This window comes from Garra rufa, chromosome 4 (assembly GCF_049309525.1).
Source record: "Garra rufa chromosome 4, GarRuf1.0, whole genome shotgun sequence".
NCBI lineage: Eukaryota > Metazoa > Chordata > Actinopteri > Cypriniformes > Cyprinidae > Garra > Garra rufa.
The window spans coordinates 12,850,518-12,864,802 of NC_133364.1; the positions used below are offsets into that span (position 1 = coordinate 12,850,518).

Here is a 14,285-nt window from a genome sequence, read left to right on the forward strand (position 1 = left end):
CACATATGAGCGCATATGATCTGCTCTGGGTTATTGCGTCTCTGTGTACGGGGTGGGACACTACGGACTCTAGAGAGCATTTGATTGGACAGAATGTTTGATGAGAAACTGAAGTGCACGGTGATATCATCAAAATCCTTGATTCATATTGGCGGAATTTGACCAGACTATAGTTTTGAATGTCCATATCTTGTAAACGCGAATTTTTTCGTTGTTTTGAAGCACACTAGCTTATAGATAATCTTAAGGCTAATATATTCATACTAAAAGCCAAAAAACTTTAATTTTGATTTCAGGGGGACTTTAAATTTCAGATTTTCAAATTGTTGTATCTCGGCCAAATATTGTCCTATCCTAACAAACCATGTCAGGGTCCTACCCTGTCACCCTGTTTGTTTTGTCTTTGCTTTTTGTCTATGCTTGTCTTTTGTGTGAGCACATGGCTTTGTTATTGTTTTTGTCAGTCATGTGCCTTTAGCCCCTCCTCCTTGTTTTCTTTTATCATGCCCTCCTATTAGCCCTTGTTAAGTCTAATCTCACCTGTTCCTCGTCTGCTTTCTTCCCTATTCATAGTTCCTCTTGTCATCTTGTTTTTGCCGGTTCGTTGTCATTCTCACCCTCACTATTTCTGTCTCTGTCTCTGTGGATGTGGCTGAGTATATTCTTCCCTCTTGTTTTGTTGGTCTTGTTCCCTAGTCTTGTCCACTCCCTGTCTAGTCCAATGTATTGTATGTTTTTGTCTTGCTCCTTGTTCTTTTGAGATTGTTTATTTATTATTTTTCTTTGTATTTTAGTATGACCCTAGTCCTTCTAGTCTTGTTTTCTGTTTGCAGTTTTTGATTTAAGAATTTTGTGGTTAATTTGGTAACCATTTCCTCCCTATTTTGTTACTTTATTTTTAATTTGTTTATTTATTGTTTATTCTTCACCTTCCTTGCAGTAATTTGTGTCCCTGTGGAGCCTTGTTCTGTCCTGTCTTGTTGCGGTGTTTAAGTTCCTGCCCTGACCTGTTCCAGCCCTCTGGTTCCCTTGCCTTGCATCTGATCTACTTCAGAGCGTGCAGTCCACAAGTATCTGAGCTCGGCTCTAAGGTGCCTTGCCCTGTTCCCACCATCTGTCTGGCCTTGCCGCTCCCTCTGCTGCTATTATATTCTGCCAGTGGATGTTTGAGGCTGTTCCAGTGGTCTCCCTAGCTGTCTCTTCGTTTACTGTATTCCTGATGTTGTTTTACCTGTGCACCTCACTATCCTCTTGTATGAATCTGTTTTGTCAATAAATTCCTTGTCATTCACTCTGCGTTTGGGTCCTCCTTTCAGATCCCTGACAGAACGAACCGGCCCAGTCAGGACCCAGCAGATGAGCTTCACTACTCTAGATTTTTTTCCCTAGTCCATTAAATTCTTTATTAATCCTGTCTTGTCAGTTTCAGATACTCCTGTGTTGACTGAGGCTGCTGCTTCCATTTCTGGGTCAGCCAAACCAATTCCAGGCACCCTTGACTTAACCAAGTTTGCTGCAGTAATCCCTCATCCAGTCAAGTCTGTTCCAGTAACAACTGAGCTGTAATGATTCCTGGATCAGCCAAGGCAGTTCCAGACACCCTTAAGTTGACTGAGGCCACTGTGGCTATCCTCGCCAATCAAATCTGTTCCAGTTATTCATGAGACTGTTGTGGCCATCAATATGTCTGTTAAATTGGCTCCAGAAACCCCTGAGTTGACGGTTACTGCTGTGGCTGTCTATTCCAAAGTCAAGTCTGTTCCAGTTATCAGAGTCAACTAAGACCGCTGCGGTCATCATGGTGTCCGTCAAACCAGCTTCAGACACTGAGTCACCTGAAATCACTGCAGCTCTCCATGCCGCAAAGAAGTCTGTTTCAGTAATTCCTGAGATGATCAGTCCACTCTGGCCTTTCCTGTGTCAGTCAAGCAGTTCCAGTCACCTGAGTAGGCCAAGACTACTATTGCAGCTATCAGTGTCAGTCAAGTCAGTTCTAAACACTCTTGTATTGATCCAGACCGCTGTGGCCTTCTCACTGGCAATCAAGTCCCTCCTGTGATTTTTACCCAGACTGTTGTGACCCACCTCTGTGTTGGCCAGGTCAGCTTCACTCGGCCTTGTGTTGGCTGATCAATGTTTTGTCACCCCCTCGGATGTGGAAAAGGAGGGGACATGTATTTGGACTTCTTTGCCCTCCTTCAGAAGTCTCAACTTGTGGGTCTAGGAAGACCTGAGTCACAAGGCCTCACGATTTGTGAGTCCAGAGTTGTCTAGTCCGGTGGCCTTGATCTTCAAGACTCAAGTTACAGTTTCAAAGTATTTTCCTTCGCTTCCCAGTCTAATTGACTCTTCTACGCAAGTTATGCCAGAGACTGTTTCTGTTACTTCATGTCCTCAGTTGTTTTCTGCCAGTCATGTCCAATGTGATTTGCTCCTGCCTATCTAGTCACGTCTACAGAAGTTGTCCATGTTAGTCAAGTCAACCCTTTGAGATTTGTTCCTCTCTGTCATGTCATGTCCTCAGAAGACCGTCCTGCCAATCATGTCACATCCACAGAAGATGTTCCTGTCAAGTCCACATAAGATACTCCTGTCAATTGTTTTAAGTCCCCAGAGATCACTTAAGTTTACATAGATTGTTCCTGCCAGTCATGTTCATGGAGACCATTCCTGTGTCAAGTCTCACCTTCAGAGGTTGCCCCTACCTGTTATGCCTGGCCATATAAAGTGTCCCTGCCTGTCCTGTCATGCCTACAGAGGTCATTCCTGCCAGTTGGGTCATGGCCATAGATGGTGTTTCTGCCTGTCAAGTTATGGCCATATAAAATGTTCCTGTCTGTCCTGCTGTGTCCTCTGGGGTTGTCCCTGCCAGTTGGGTCATGGCCATAAGGATTGTTTCTGTTTTGTCAAACCCACAGAGGTTGTTTTTACTTGTCCTGCCTGGCCATATAAAGTGTTCCTGCCTGTCCTGTCACACCTACTGAGGTCGTTCCTGCCAGTCGGGTCATGGCTGTAGACTGTGTTTCTGCCTGTCAAGTTATGGCCATATAAAATGTTCCTGTCTGTCCTGCCATGTCCTCGGAGGTCGTCCTTGCCAGTTGGGTCATGGCTACGAAGATCTGTCCCTGTTTGTCTTGTCCATCCCTCAGAAGTTGTTCCTGCTAGTCAAGTTGTGTCCTCTGAGATCATACCAGACCAGCTCTCGACTGTTTCTGATGAGTCCCTTGGAGGATGTTCCTACTAGTCATGTTCCACCTGAGGAGGGCTGTTTTGTCCTGTTTTTCAAGATTGTTCCTGTTTGTCTTGTCCAGGCCTCAGAAGTTGTTCCTGCTAGTCAAGTTGTGTCCTCTGAGATCATACCAGACCAGCCTCTCGGCTGTTTCTGGTGAGTCCCTCGGAGGATGTCCTACTAGTCATATTCCACCTGAGGAGGGCTGTTTCGTCCTGTTCTTGAAGATTGTTCCAGTTTGTCTAGCTAAGCCCACAGAGGATGTTCCTGCTAATCAAGTTACTCTCCCTGAGATCATATTGGACCAGCTATTTACTGCTTCTGACGAGTGCCTCAGAGGATGTACCTGCTAATCAAGTTGTGCCCACTGAGATCATACCAGACCAGCTATCTGCTGCCTCTTATATGTCCCTCCCTGTCAATGTTCCTGTACAGTCTGTTCTAGTCTGTGAGTCTCTACAGTTTGCTCCAGTCCTGTGCTGCTTGCTTAGAACACTGACTTCACCCTCCACCCCCCCCCCCCCCCCCCGTCATTTTTTCATCTATTTCTTTTCTCTCTTAGATACACAAAGAATTGCCACTCACTACCGAGGAACTCGAGAATGTCTTTGACTCACTAGATCTTGACAAAAAAGGATACCTGACACTGGGAGAGTTTTTTTCCTCTGGATTTAGTAAGTTTATCATCTCCTTCCAGACAAAAGGAGCTCTTCAGAGTTTATTATTTGGTATTTATTTTTGGTATTTATAACCCTGCAATTGAAAATTTTCCAAAGTGTTTCTTTGTTTGCTCCCCAGGTAACTTTCTTCATGGACGGAGAGTTTCTATGACAGAGGAACTAATGAACACACCATCTCAGAAAGTTCCAGAAGCTCTTGATCAGAGTTCAGCGGATGAAGAGCTGTCTGAGAATGAGGATGATGAAGAGAAACATTTCAGCATGTTGATGGAGAGCTTGGGTGCCAGCAATGTGTTTCAAGAGTCAGTACTGATGCTTTACACTTTGCTCTGCATATTGCATTAAAAAAATGTTTTTTTTTTCTAACAGTTTTCTCTTCATTTCAGCCCAAGTGAGGTTCGCAGCCTGTGGGCTCAGCTCAGAAATGATGAACCTCACCTCTTGTCTGACTTTGAAGAGTTCCTAGCCCGTGTCACATATCAAATCAAAGAGGCGCAACAAGAGAGGAAAGAGATGGAGAGCGCCCTCAGGAGGTGACATGATTATGCAACATGATGAGAATGCATTGAGAACAGTACCATCTAAAGTCATCCATGTTTAAGAATCAGTAATCTGCTTTGTATTCTTAATTTCCACAGTGTTATTTGTGAATAATCTTAATGTTTAGAGGCTTAATGTAATTCTTTATAGAATGCTGTTCTGTCCACATCCAGTGTCCACTAAGCTTAAGAGTTATGTTTTTACATACTTTTTAGAGGGAATAAAGCATATTTTTGTCAGAATGATGTGATTTGAAATATGTATTGGTTAACGATATGCAAAGAATTTGTGTTTAAGTCTTATGTATCATAAGCATATGGAGCTCCATTGTGTATTTATAAAAAATTGTGATCCTGTAATTATTGGATAACTGTAATAACTGGATGTAAATATCTAAGCCGGTGTTTTTGAATAACAAATGTGGGGTGTAATATTATGTGAAAGGCTTGTTTGTGTCATAGATTTGCCTTTTGATTGTATTAGGCTAAATGTCTGTTTTAACATTGTATTGCATTGTTTCATTGCACAGGAATCCAGCCACACATGACACTGAAATTTGCAGATTATATGAGGAAATGGAGCAACAGATCATTAATGAAAAAGATCAAGCAGTTCTGAAGGTAAAAACATTCTTTTAAGCTGTTGCCTGTGCTTTTATTCTACCAATCAGTAAGATTTTTTAAAGAAGAAATGAACACTTCTCTTGAGCAAGTGACAGTAAAGACATTCAGTTGAAGTCAAAAGTTTACATACACCTTGCAGAATATACAAAATGTTAATTATTTTACTAAAATAATAGAGATCATACAAAATGCATGTGATTTTTTATTTAGTACTGACCTGAATAAGATATTTCACATAAAAGATGTTTACATATAATCCCCAATATATAATAGAAAATAATAGTTGAATTTATAAAAATGACCCTGTTCAAAAGTTTACATACACTTGATTCTTAATACTGTGTTGTCACCTGAATGATCCACAACTGTGTTTTTTGTTCATTGACAGTTGTTCATGGGTCTCTTTTTTGTCCTAAACAGGTAAACTACCTGCTGTTCAGAAAAAAATTTCAGGTCCCACAAATTATTTGGTTTTTCAGCATTTTGTGTATTTGAACCCTATCCAGCAATGACTGTATGGTTTTGAGATTCATCTTTTCACTCTGAGGACTTATATGCAACTATTACAGAAGGTTCGAAATGCTCACTGATGCTCCAGAACACATGTGCATTAATACTTATTTTTTTTATTTGAATTTGAAAAGATTATGGTAAATTTAACTTATTTTGTCTTCTGGGAAACATGTAAGTATCTTCTGCAGCTTCTAAAGGGCAATACTAAATAAAATAAAAAATAATAATAAAAAATGGTTCTTAATGCATTGTGTTTCCTGAAAAAACAGGTGTGGATCATTCAACGTAGTATTAAACGGGGTCATTTTTATAAATTCAACTATTTTTTCTTGTGGACTATATGTCATAAATGTCTTTATGTCTTTTAATGTCTTTTATGTATCAGGTCAGTACTAAATAAAAAAATAACATGCATTTTGTATGATCCCTCTTATTTTCTGACTAGTATGTTAATTCTTTCTTCCAGGACTATGAAAACCTGCAGTCGCGCAGTCAAGAACTTCAGCAGCTTTTCCAAAAACAGAGGAGGGTTAGTGCCACAATTACCAAATCTTATAGTTTTGTGCAACTCACACCCTTTGAAGTCACTCTCTTTGATTCTTTTTTCTGCAGGAGCAGGCATCTCGACTACAACAGGAAAGAGAGATGTCAGTCTGAGCAATTATTACATACACACAAGATCCCACCAGTATCAAGAGTTTCTTATAAACACAAACACTTTTTCCCCTCACAGGGAGATGTACAGAATCACAGAAAGCTTGCAGAGAGAAAAACAGAGCTTAATAAAACAGTTGGATCTACCCAGGTGAGCTTGGTAAGAGATGAGTTTTTGTAGATAAAGACAATCAACAAACATTTTAAATGAGATGTTGTTCTTCCAGAGAAATGAATAAACATCTACGCGATGAGCGAGACATTAACTTTCTGGTGAGTTTACCGATTTTAAATAGTCTGTATGTTTATATTTTCCATTTCTACAATAAAGTGGTAAATATAAAATGACATAAACACAACAAAACATTTATTATTGTAGTTTAGTTTGAAGAAACATTAACATTTCCATATTACTGTTATAATAAAATAATAATAATAATAATAAATGAGTGGAAAACATTTGACTTTTTTAGTGTATATCCAATAACAGCCATTATAAACAGAATATCTCTTTATATTTCACCACAGAAATGCAGTAATTCATTGAAAAAATCCTCACGCAAGCAAAGACTGAGCACAGCCTCAGTGAAATACACTGAGAGGAAACCATCTGTCAGAAAGTGAGAAATCCTCACATATATTTTGTAGAGTATCGACATATATGATTTATTGACATGAAAACATTTATTCTCTCACCTCCCTCTCTTTCATTTCAGAGAAGTTGATAAAGAGGAAGTGGTTCAGCCTTCTAACAGGAAGACTTCCTCTTTAGCAAACGGTCTCTGTTCACCCTTCACCACAGGGGATGATGGGAAGCCGGAGGTGGATGGGCGATCTGAAAAAATAGCTGGGGATTCAGAAGGTGCAAATGTTGGGGTGGATGTGGAGGATGGGCCGCCGGATGGATGGCCTCTACGCAGAGTCATATCCATCGAAGAAGATCACCTCCCTCACCTGCTGCAAGGAGACCCTCACCTACTTCTGCATCAGCTAAGTGAGGAAGAAGAAGAGCGGGGCGAAGAAGAACATAAGGAAAATCTAGAGACAAGCTCTCTTTACCCATCCAATGTGTCTCTGGCCTCTGCAGACTCTCCTCCACCAGTTAGGTTGAAGAAGACTAAGAAGAAATGGATCAGAGGAAACATGCCCTCATCTGCACGTGGTCAGCCAGTTGGAAAAGAGACCCTCCAGCAGGCAAGCGAAAGATGTTGAATATCATAACAGAATTTTTGCATATTTAAGTATAGGAACTTGCTACTGCCAATACATATTTAGATATGGTGCTGTGAGTATGTAAGACATACTGCTGCTGCACAAATAGCACATATAGTAACCCGCAGCAGATCTATACAGGGGGAGGGTTCCAGATGGGGGTCCTGAAAGCACGTTGCAAAATGCTTTAGGGAATGCTAACCAGCCATTAAATGTAAAGTAGTAGTAGTAGTAGTAGCTCATTAGCTGCATATACAACATGAACCAATCAGCTTGTGCCAAGTTATTTAACCCTTGTATGGTGTTCGGGTCTGTGAGACCCGTTTTCAGTTTTTTTCAAAAGAAAAATTAAACAATTATTTTTTCAACCTGAAATTCATTGGCTTTGGGTTATTTTCTGTGAAGAACATAAATCCGAACAAATTTTCAATGACCGCATACTGTACCTCCCCCCACACATTTACATTACATACAAGGTGTTCGGGTCCACTGGACCCAGGTCTAATAAAAGTGTTGAAAGTGTAGGTCCAGTGTTCCTACACTCTGTCTTCATCCTTTATGGTGATGCTGTTTTCTTCCCCTCCCCTTCCTGCTCCCACACAAAGTTGCAACATTGTTGAAAATTAAACTATCAACACTGTCTGCTCTTACATTCCCGCACATTTTATCCTCTCTCTTGCGGGAACCAAGCTTTACTTTCTCATACCCTGTCCCACCTGCAAATAAGGGGCATAATACTAAAAATAAGCCTTTGCCAGTGTGGTTCCTTATCACAACTGATCAAGATGGCCAAAACATTATCTGCTGTGAGGGCCTTGCAATTGATTTTAGAAGAGAGAGGAGCTTTTGATGATGATATCGAGGAAGAGGTTTCAGAATATGAGGATCACATTTCTGAAAATTCAGAGTCTGACAGTGACTTTGAAGAAGAGGATGAGGTTGAGCACCATTTAGTAACAAAACGAAGATGAGTACCCCATCAGCAGCCAGCTCCAGGACCAGAGCAAGCCCACCAGACAGCAAGTGAAGAAATATGGATTTCAAAAATGTCAAAAAAAAAAAAACGAGAAGCACATTAATCCATCAATGTGATCTAACAAAGGTAAAGGGGAAAAATTAATCATGTTTGCTGTTCATATGGCTTGTAATTGGGATGAATTAAACATTTGTTGAGTAATTTAACATAAAATTGTTTGATAGTGTTAATTTGGAAAGCCAAAACTCTAGCGGGTCCACCAGACCCATGAACACTGGCTGAGTAACAAAAATACGAACACCACACAAGGGTGAATATCATCAGTTTGCATCAAGGACCCATCAGCCTGCACCATCTATAGTTTCATGACAGAACTTGGCATTTATTTAATTCAAGTGTCAGAGAGAGAGTTTAAAATGGTTAGTTTTAACACAGAATACTTTTAAATTACATAATAAGTAGACTGTAAGACAAATTTTACAAAGGGATGCCTAAACCTGTTCCTGAAGGGCCAATGTCCTGCAAAGTTTATCTCCAACAAGCTCCAACACACTTGCCTGAAAGTTTCTAGGGCATCTGAAGACATTGATTAACTGGTTCAGGTGTGTTTAATTAGGGTTGAAGCTAAACTCTGCAGGATAGTGGCCCTTCAGAAACAGGTTTGGAAACCATTGGTCTAGACCAGGGGTTTTCAAACCTGTCCTGGAGCCTCCCCTGCCCTGCACATTTTGCTTGTCTCTCTCATCTAATACACCTGATTCAAATCATCAGCTCATTAGTAGAGACTGCAAGACCTTAATTGGGTGTGCCTAATAAGGGAGACATACAAAATGTGCAGGGCAGGGGAGGCTCCAGGACAGGTTTGAAAACCCCTGGTCTAGACTATATTCCTATGTGCACTTACACACAACTACACAACTAGCTTTTAGTTTTTTTTAGAAATCACTCTGGGTATTTTTGACTGCAGGGTCCTGCAGAAGGATCCGCTGTATCCCCTCAACAGCTATTTAAGGTCATTCTGGTTGGAAATTCCAGCGTTGGCAAAACCTCACTGCTACGACGTTTCTGTGATGGACAGTTTCATTCAGCTACCGCAGCCACTGTGGGTAAGTTGCTCTCCCACTCCATGTACAATTTAATATTGATCAAGTTGGTGAGTAGACAGAAAAGCTCAGGTTTACCACTTGACTTCGCAATGAGGTATTTTCGGGATATACAAAAATGTTTTGTTTCATCAATCTGCCAGATTGGCAGCACTAATGTGAACGATGCCACTGAAGCGAACAAAACTTGCATATTTTGCAAGTTTGTAAAGTTGTAAAAATTGCAGCTGAAAACGATCAACTATTGTCATGGTTTGGGCTGTACTAATCGGTCAAACCTAGAAAAATATCTGGAGTACTATAGACTGCCAAAAGTTATAACAAATCAAGCAGAAGCATGAAAAACAGTCTGAGGCACAAAAGGCATTTATTGTTGGCCAAACTGAATCAGAATTTCCAGGGCAAGAATCTTGGGAACATTCATGTTTGTGCTTATCATTTCTGGTCAGGTAGGTGAAATATTAGGCTAATATCTTAATTAATGCTGCTTGTATGTAACTTTACCACATATTAACTTTAGTTTGTCAAAATATTGTGCCCTTTCCTGCTTACTAAGTCCTTCTCTATATGATTTAGCAGCTTCCACAGGTTTTTTCCCATGATTTAAACAGCATAAATTAGCAGAACAGCGAATTCAGTAGTACATTAACCATGCAATCCATGCTGTTGTTTACATCCGAGTATCGCCAATATGACGGTGTATCCGGGTAACTGACCAAATCGTGACGTAAGTTCAAACCCTGTTAGTTGCTGTGTTATTGGAGTTTTTTGCTTAATTTAATCAGAAGAATGGATTACTGCTCTCTCTTTAAACTGATTTACCAAAGTTAGAAACCTTTGACATCTAAAGTCTGTGCATTGTTCTTGTACATAGTATTATTTCTTATAGGCTTTGCAGTGTTTTTGTTTAAATGTGGGTGTAAGTATGTTAACTAAAGCCTACTGTGCTATATCAGCATCACATGAAAGGGCTTGAGAAGTCATACTCCCTGCATTTAAAACCTGGCACACATTGCACAGCAGATTATGTCAAACAACATCAATTCACTTTCTGCAAAGTTTCTAGCCTTCCACCACTTAACTGTGGTGGTTTCATAAACAATCTGGACACTTAAAAAGAGCCATTTAGATACTTTTAATCAATATACTTATATGTTCCACACACAAATATTATACAACAGCGCCTCCTAGTGGCCATTGTACATTTTTTTTTTTTTTTTTTTTTTTGCCTGTTTTGATTTCATAAAAATACGTGTTAACATTAACGGTATTTTTATGCCTTAATTGTATATAGGATATATAAATTGTATATAGAATTTTTTATATATAAAATCATCCCCAAAAAAATGTAATTGTTGTTCTGTGCAGGCATTGACGGACACTGAATTTGGGGGACAGTCATGTGGCTCTGCATTTATGGGACACTGCAGGTCAAGAAAGGTGAGGTCTGATACCTACATAGCATAAACAGGATTGAGTTCTGCATGATTGCATCTATAAGTATTATCGTCTTGTTTAGGACATTAAAGGAGAAGTTCACTTTATTTACTCACTCCCAAGTCATCCAAGATGTTCATGTCTTTCTTTCTTCAGTCGAAAAGAGAGATTTTTGAGGAAAACATTCCAGGATTTTTCTCCATATAGTGGACTTTAATGGTGGCAACGGGTTGAAAGTCCAAAATTGCAGCTTCAATGCAGCTTTAGGAAAGCTGATCTGATCTAACAGAGGGGTAGCGCATCCTGCAAGGCTCAATGTGGCTGGCAGAATGCGCTACCACCTCTGTAAATGAGGAATGGGACTTTATGAACACAGAAGGTGAGGAGGCCAGATTAATGCCTCATCCAAGGGATGCTCCTTTTTACAGGTTCCGGTTTTAGGATTCATCAAACATTTGCTTTTATCATATATGCACCACCTCTATAAATTAGGTCAAATTCATGATTGAGGAAGGAGATTTCATGAACACAGAAGGTCAGGAGGGCAGTTTAATGCCTGATCCAAAGGATGCTCCTTTTTACAGGGTCCAGTTTAAGGCTCCATAAAAAGAAGCTATTTTGGGTAATTTGACATCTTGTTGTACTGTGATCACAATTAAGAAACATAAAATTTGTACTACATTCTCTTGAAAAGGATAAAGACTATGTATTTTATGCAAGAAATATGTCTGCAGACTCTGCACAACAGAAATATGTATTGGCAAACACCAAACATGCCGCGAGCGTCCGCAGGAAAATGAGAACAAGTACAGTACACAAGAATTAAATGAAATTTACTTTAGAAAAATACTTTAGAGCTTACCCCAGTCTGTATACAAAGAGACACAAGGCCTCAATCTTACCGTTCCTCTGCTACATGTACGTCTATCTCATTTTAAAACACAAAGTTACACGTTACAAGTTGAAGGTGGTGTGGAAACACTATTGTTTTTGTACGTATCTCTAAACAAGTCATTAATAAATAAATCACACTTGTTTTAAGTGAAAAGGATGATTCTTTTAGGATGAGACTTGTAGTTTTTGTTCCAGGAAACACGTTCAAATGCAACTACGTGTTGTCATGTAGTCATGTTTGTGTCAGTTTGTGCCACCATATCTTAGTTTTCTTAATGTTTCACGATTGAACATGTTTGTTTAGCTTAAATAAGTCGGATACAAAAGTGTCAGGCATTACATTTATATGTGTTACAGGTTTTGGGTAGTTTAGGGTAGGTGCATGTAAGCAACGAATGTTACTTAAATGTGACAGACGCCAGCATTTCTCAAACACTTCGCCGTGTCAACTTTTGATAAGATATTACATTATTACATTATCCGAGTTTATATCAGAAATAAGAAACTGTCAAGAGTTATGTCTGTTTTGTCTTTGGTTTCACCCATTGTCTTCCCCTGCCATTCTGTTGTCATTTGGTTTAGCCCTCGTCACCGTCATCTGTAACACCTGGGTTTTATTATCAGTCATCTATGTCACCTGTGTATCTTGATTAGTTTGTCTTTAAGAGTCTGTCTTTGTGTTCAGTTAGATGTCGGTCTTTGACGTTAACGTTACGTGTGTGGATTCTCCTGCCTGTTCCTGATTGTTCCTAAGTGTTTATTCAAATATTATATTAAATAAGTGTTGATTGTTTATCTCGTTCCGTCCAACACGTGCACCATTTGTAACAGAAACACTAAACTTCTACTATTCTTTTTATTCAGATCATCATGCTTTTATTCAATTCATTAAATTAAAATAGAAAATTTACTCTGAGAACAGTATAAAGAGTAAGACAACCTTTTATTTCAACAATATAGTGTTGAATATACATTTATACTAAAAAGAGGCAAAGGGGAAATTTTATCCAATAAATGTTTATTAAAACAATTAAACATACAGCAAGAAACAGAGGAAAAGACTCAATGCTTTACAATTTTGTGCAAATGGAGAACATGGATCTTAGGCTGCTAGACATCCAATACATATTGATACCGTGTTATTGGTCTAACTCGACTGAAACAGATTGTCAGTTGTTGAGAAAATAGTGTTTAACACAGGTTCGTCGCTCGGCTCTAAATATAGATTTGTTGTGCAGCATCCGAAAGGGTTGTCCTCAGGAATAGGCAAGGCATCATCATGCTCATACTCATCATCAGAGTCATCATCAGACTCGTCCTCTGAGTCATCATCGGAGTCAGACTCGTCGCTGCTGCTCCCGCACCTGGGGTAAGCATCTCATAAATTGTCGGAACAACCCATAAACCTGTCATCCGTTGACGCAACATTGGGTAAACCCCCATCATAAATATATGTATATGTATGTGTGTGTGTGTGTGTGTGTGTGTGTTGTTTTAAAAGATTTCTGTTTTAAATAAACACTGTTTATACTGTTAAAATAAGAAATGTTTCTTTAGCACTAAATCAGAATATTAGTATGATTTCTGAAGGATCATGTGACACTAAACTAGCATAATGACTGCTGAAAATTTAGCTTTGCATCACAGGAATAAATAACATTTAAAAAGTATATTCAAATCAAAAACAGTTATGTTAAATTGCAATAATATTTCACAATATTTACATATCTAAGTAAATATATGCAGCCTTGGTGAGCATAAGAGACTTCTTTCAAAATCAATAAAAATTCTAAACTTTTGAATGGTCATCTATATATACAGTTTGAGAGTTAGATTTGTTTGCATAATTCTCAATGCTTCTTGGGAGTGGGCGGTCGATGACTAGGTGAAAGGATAGAAACTGTTTGATAAGGTGTGTTTTAAAAAAGCTATGAAAGTCATCTTGTTGTTGCACACACGCACGTTGAGGAGAGAGTATGAGAGCAAGAGGGGAAATGAAGCCTCACGCACGCAGACTTAAATTTTTTACCCTAGACTGTAAAAAGTTAAGGTCTTTAATGATTTACTTTTCAATGATAGAAATATTATTTAAAGTAATTTATTATTATTATTATTATTATTATTATTAAAAAATGCATATTTATTTTGTTATATGTTTACTTTTATTGGCGCTGGTACTCATTTTAAAATTGTTTATGCCCATCTTTTTTGTAATGAGTAACATGATGCAACCTGATACCCAAGCCCTCAACATTCTTCAGAGCCTCCTTTCCTGTTTGTCCGGATGGTCACGCAAACAGACAATATTTATCTACCCTGATGACACCCAACACCAGACTACCAGACATAAACAACATATTTCACTATCCCTGAGGATATAGCTTGACGCGGTACCGGGTAAACCCCATCATAAATTTGTCGCAA

At 39.1% G+C, this 14,285-nt stretch overlaps 1 pseudogene; it reads left to right on the forward strand.

The window, feature by feature from the left end:
• Positions 1 to 1,798: 1,798 nt before the first annotated feature.
• On the forward strand, positions 1,799 to 10,974 carry LOC141332782 (EF-hand calcium-binding domain-containing protein 4B-like; annotated as a pseudogene).
• The last annotated feature ends 3,311 nt before the right edge of the window (positions 10,975 to 14,285 follow it).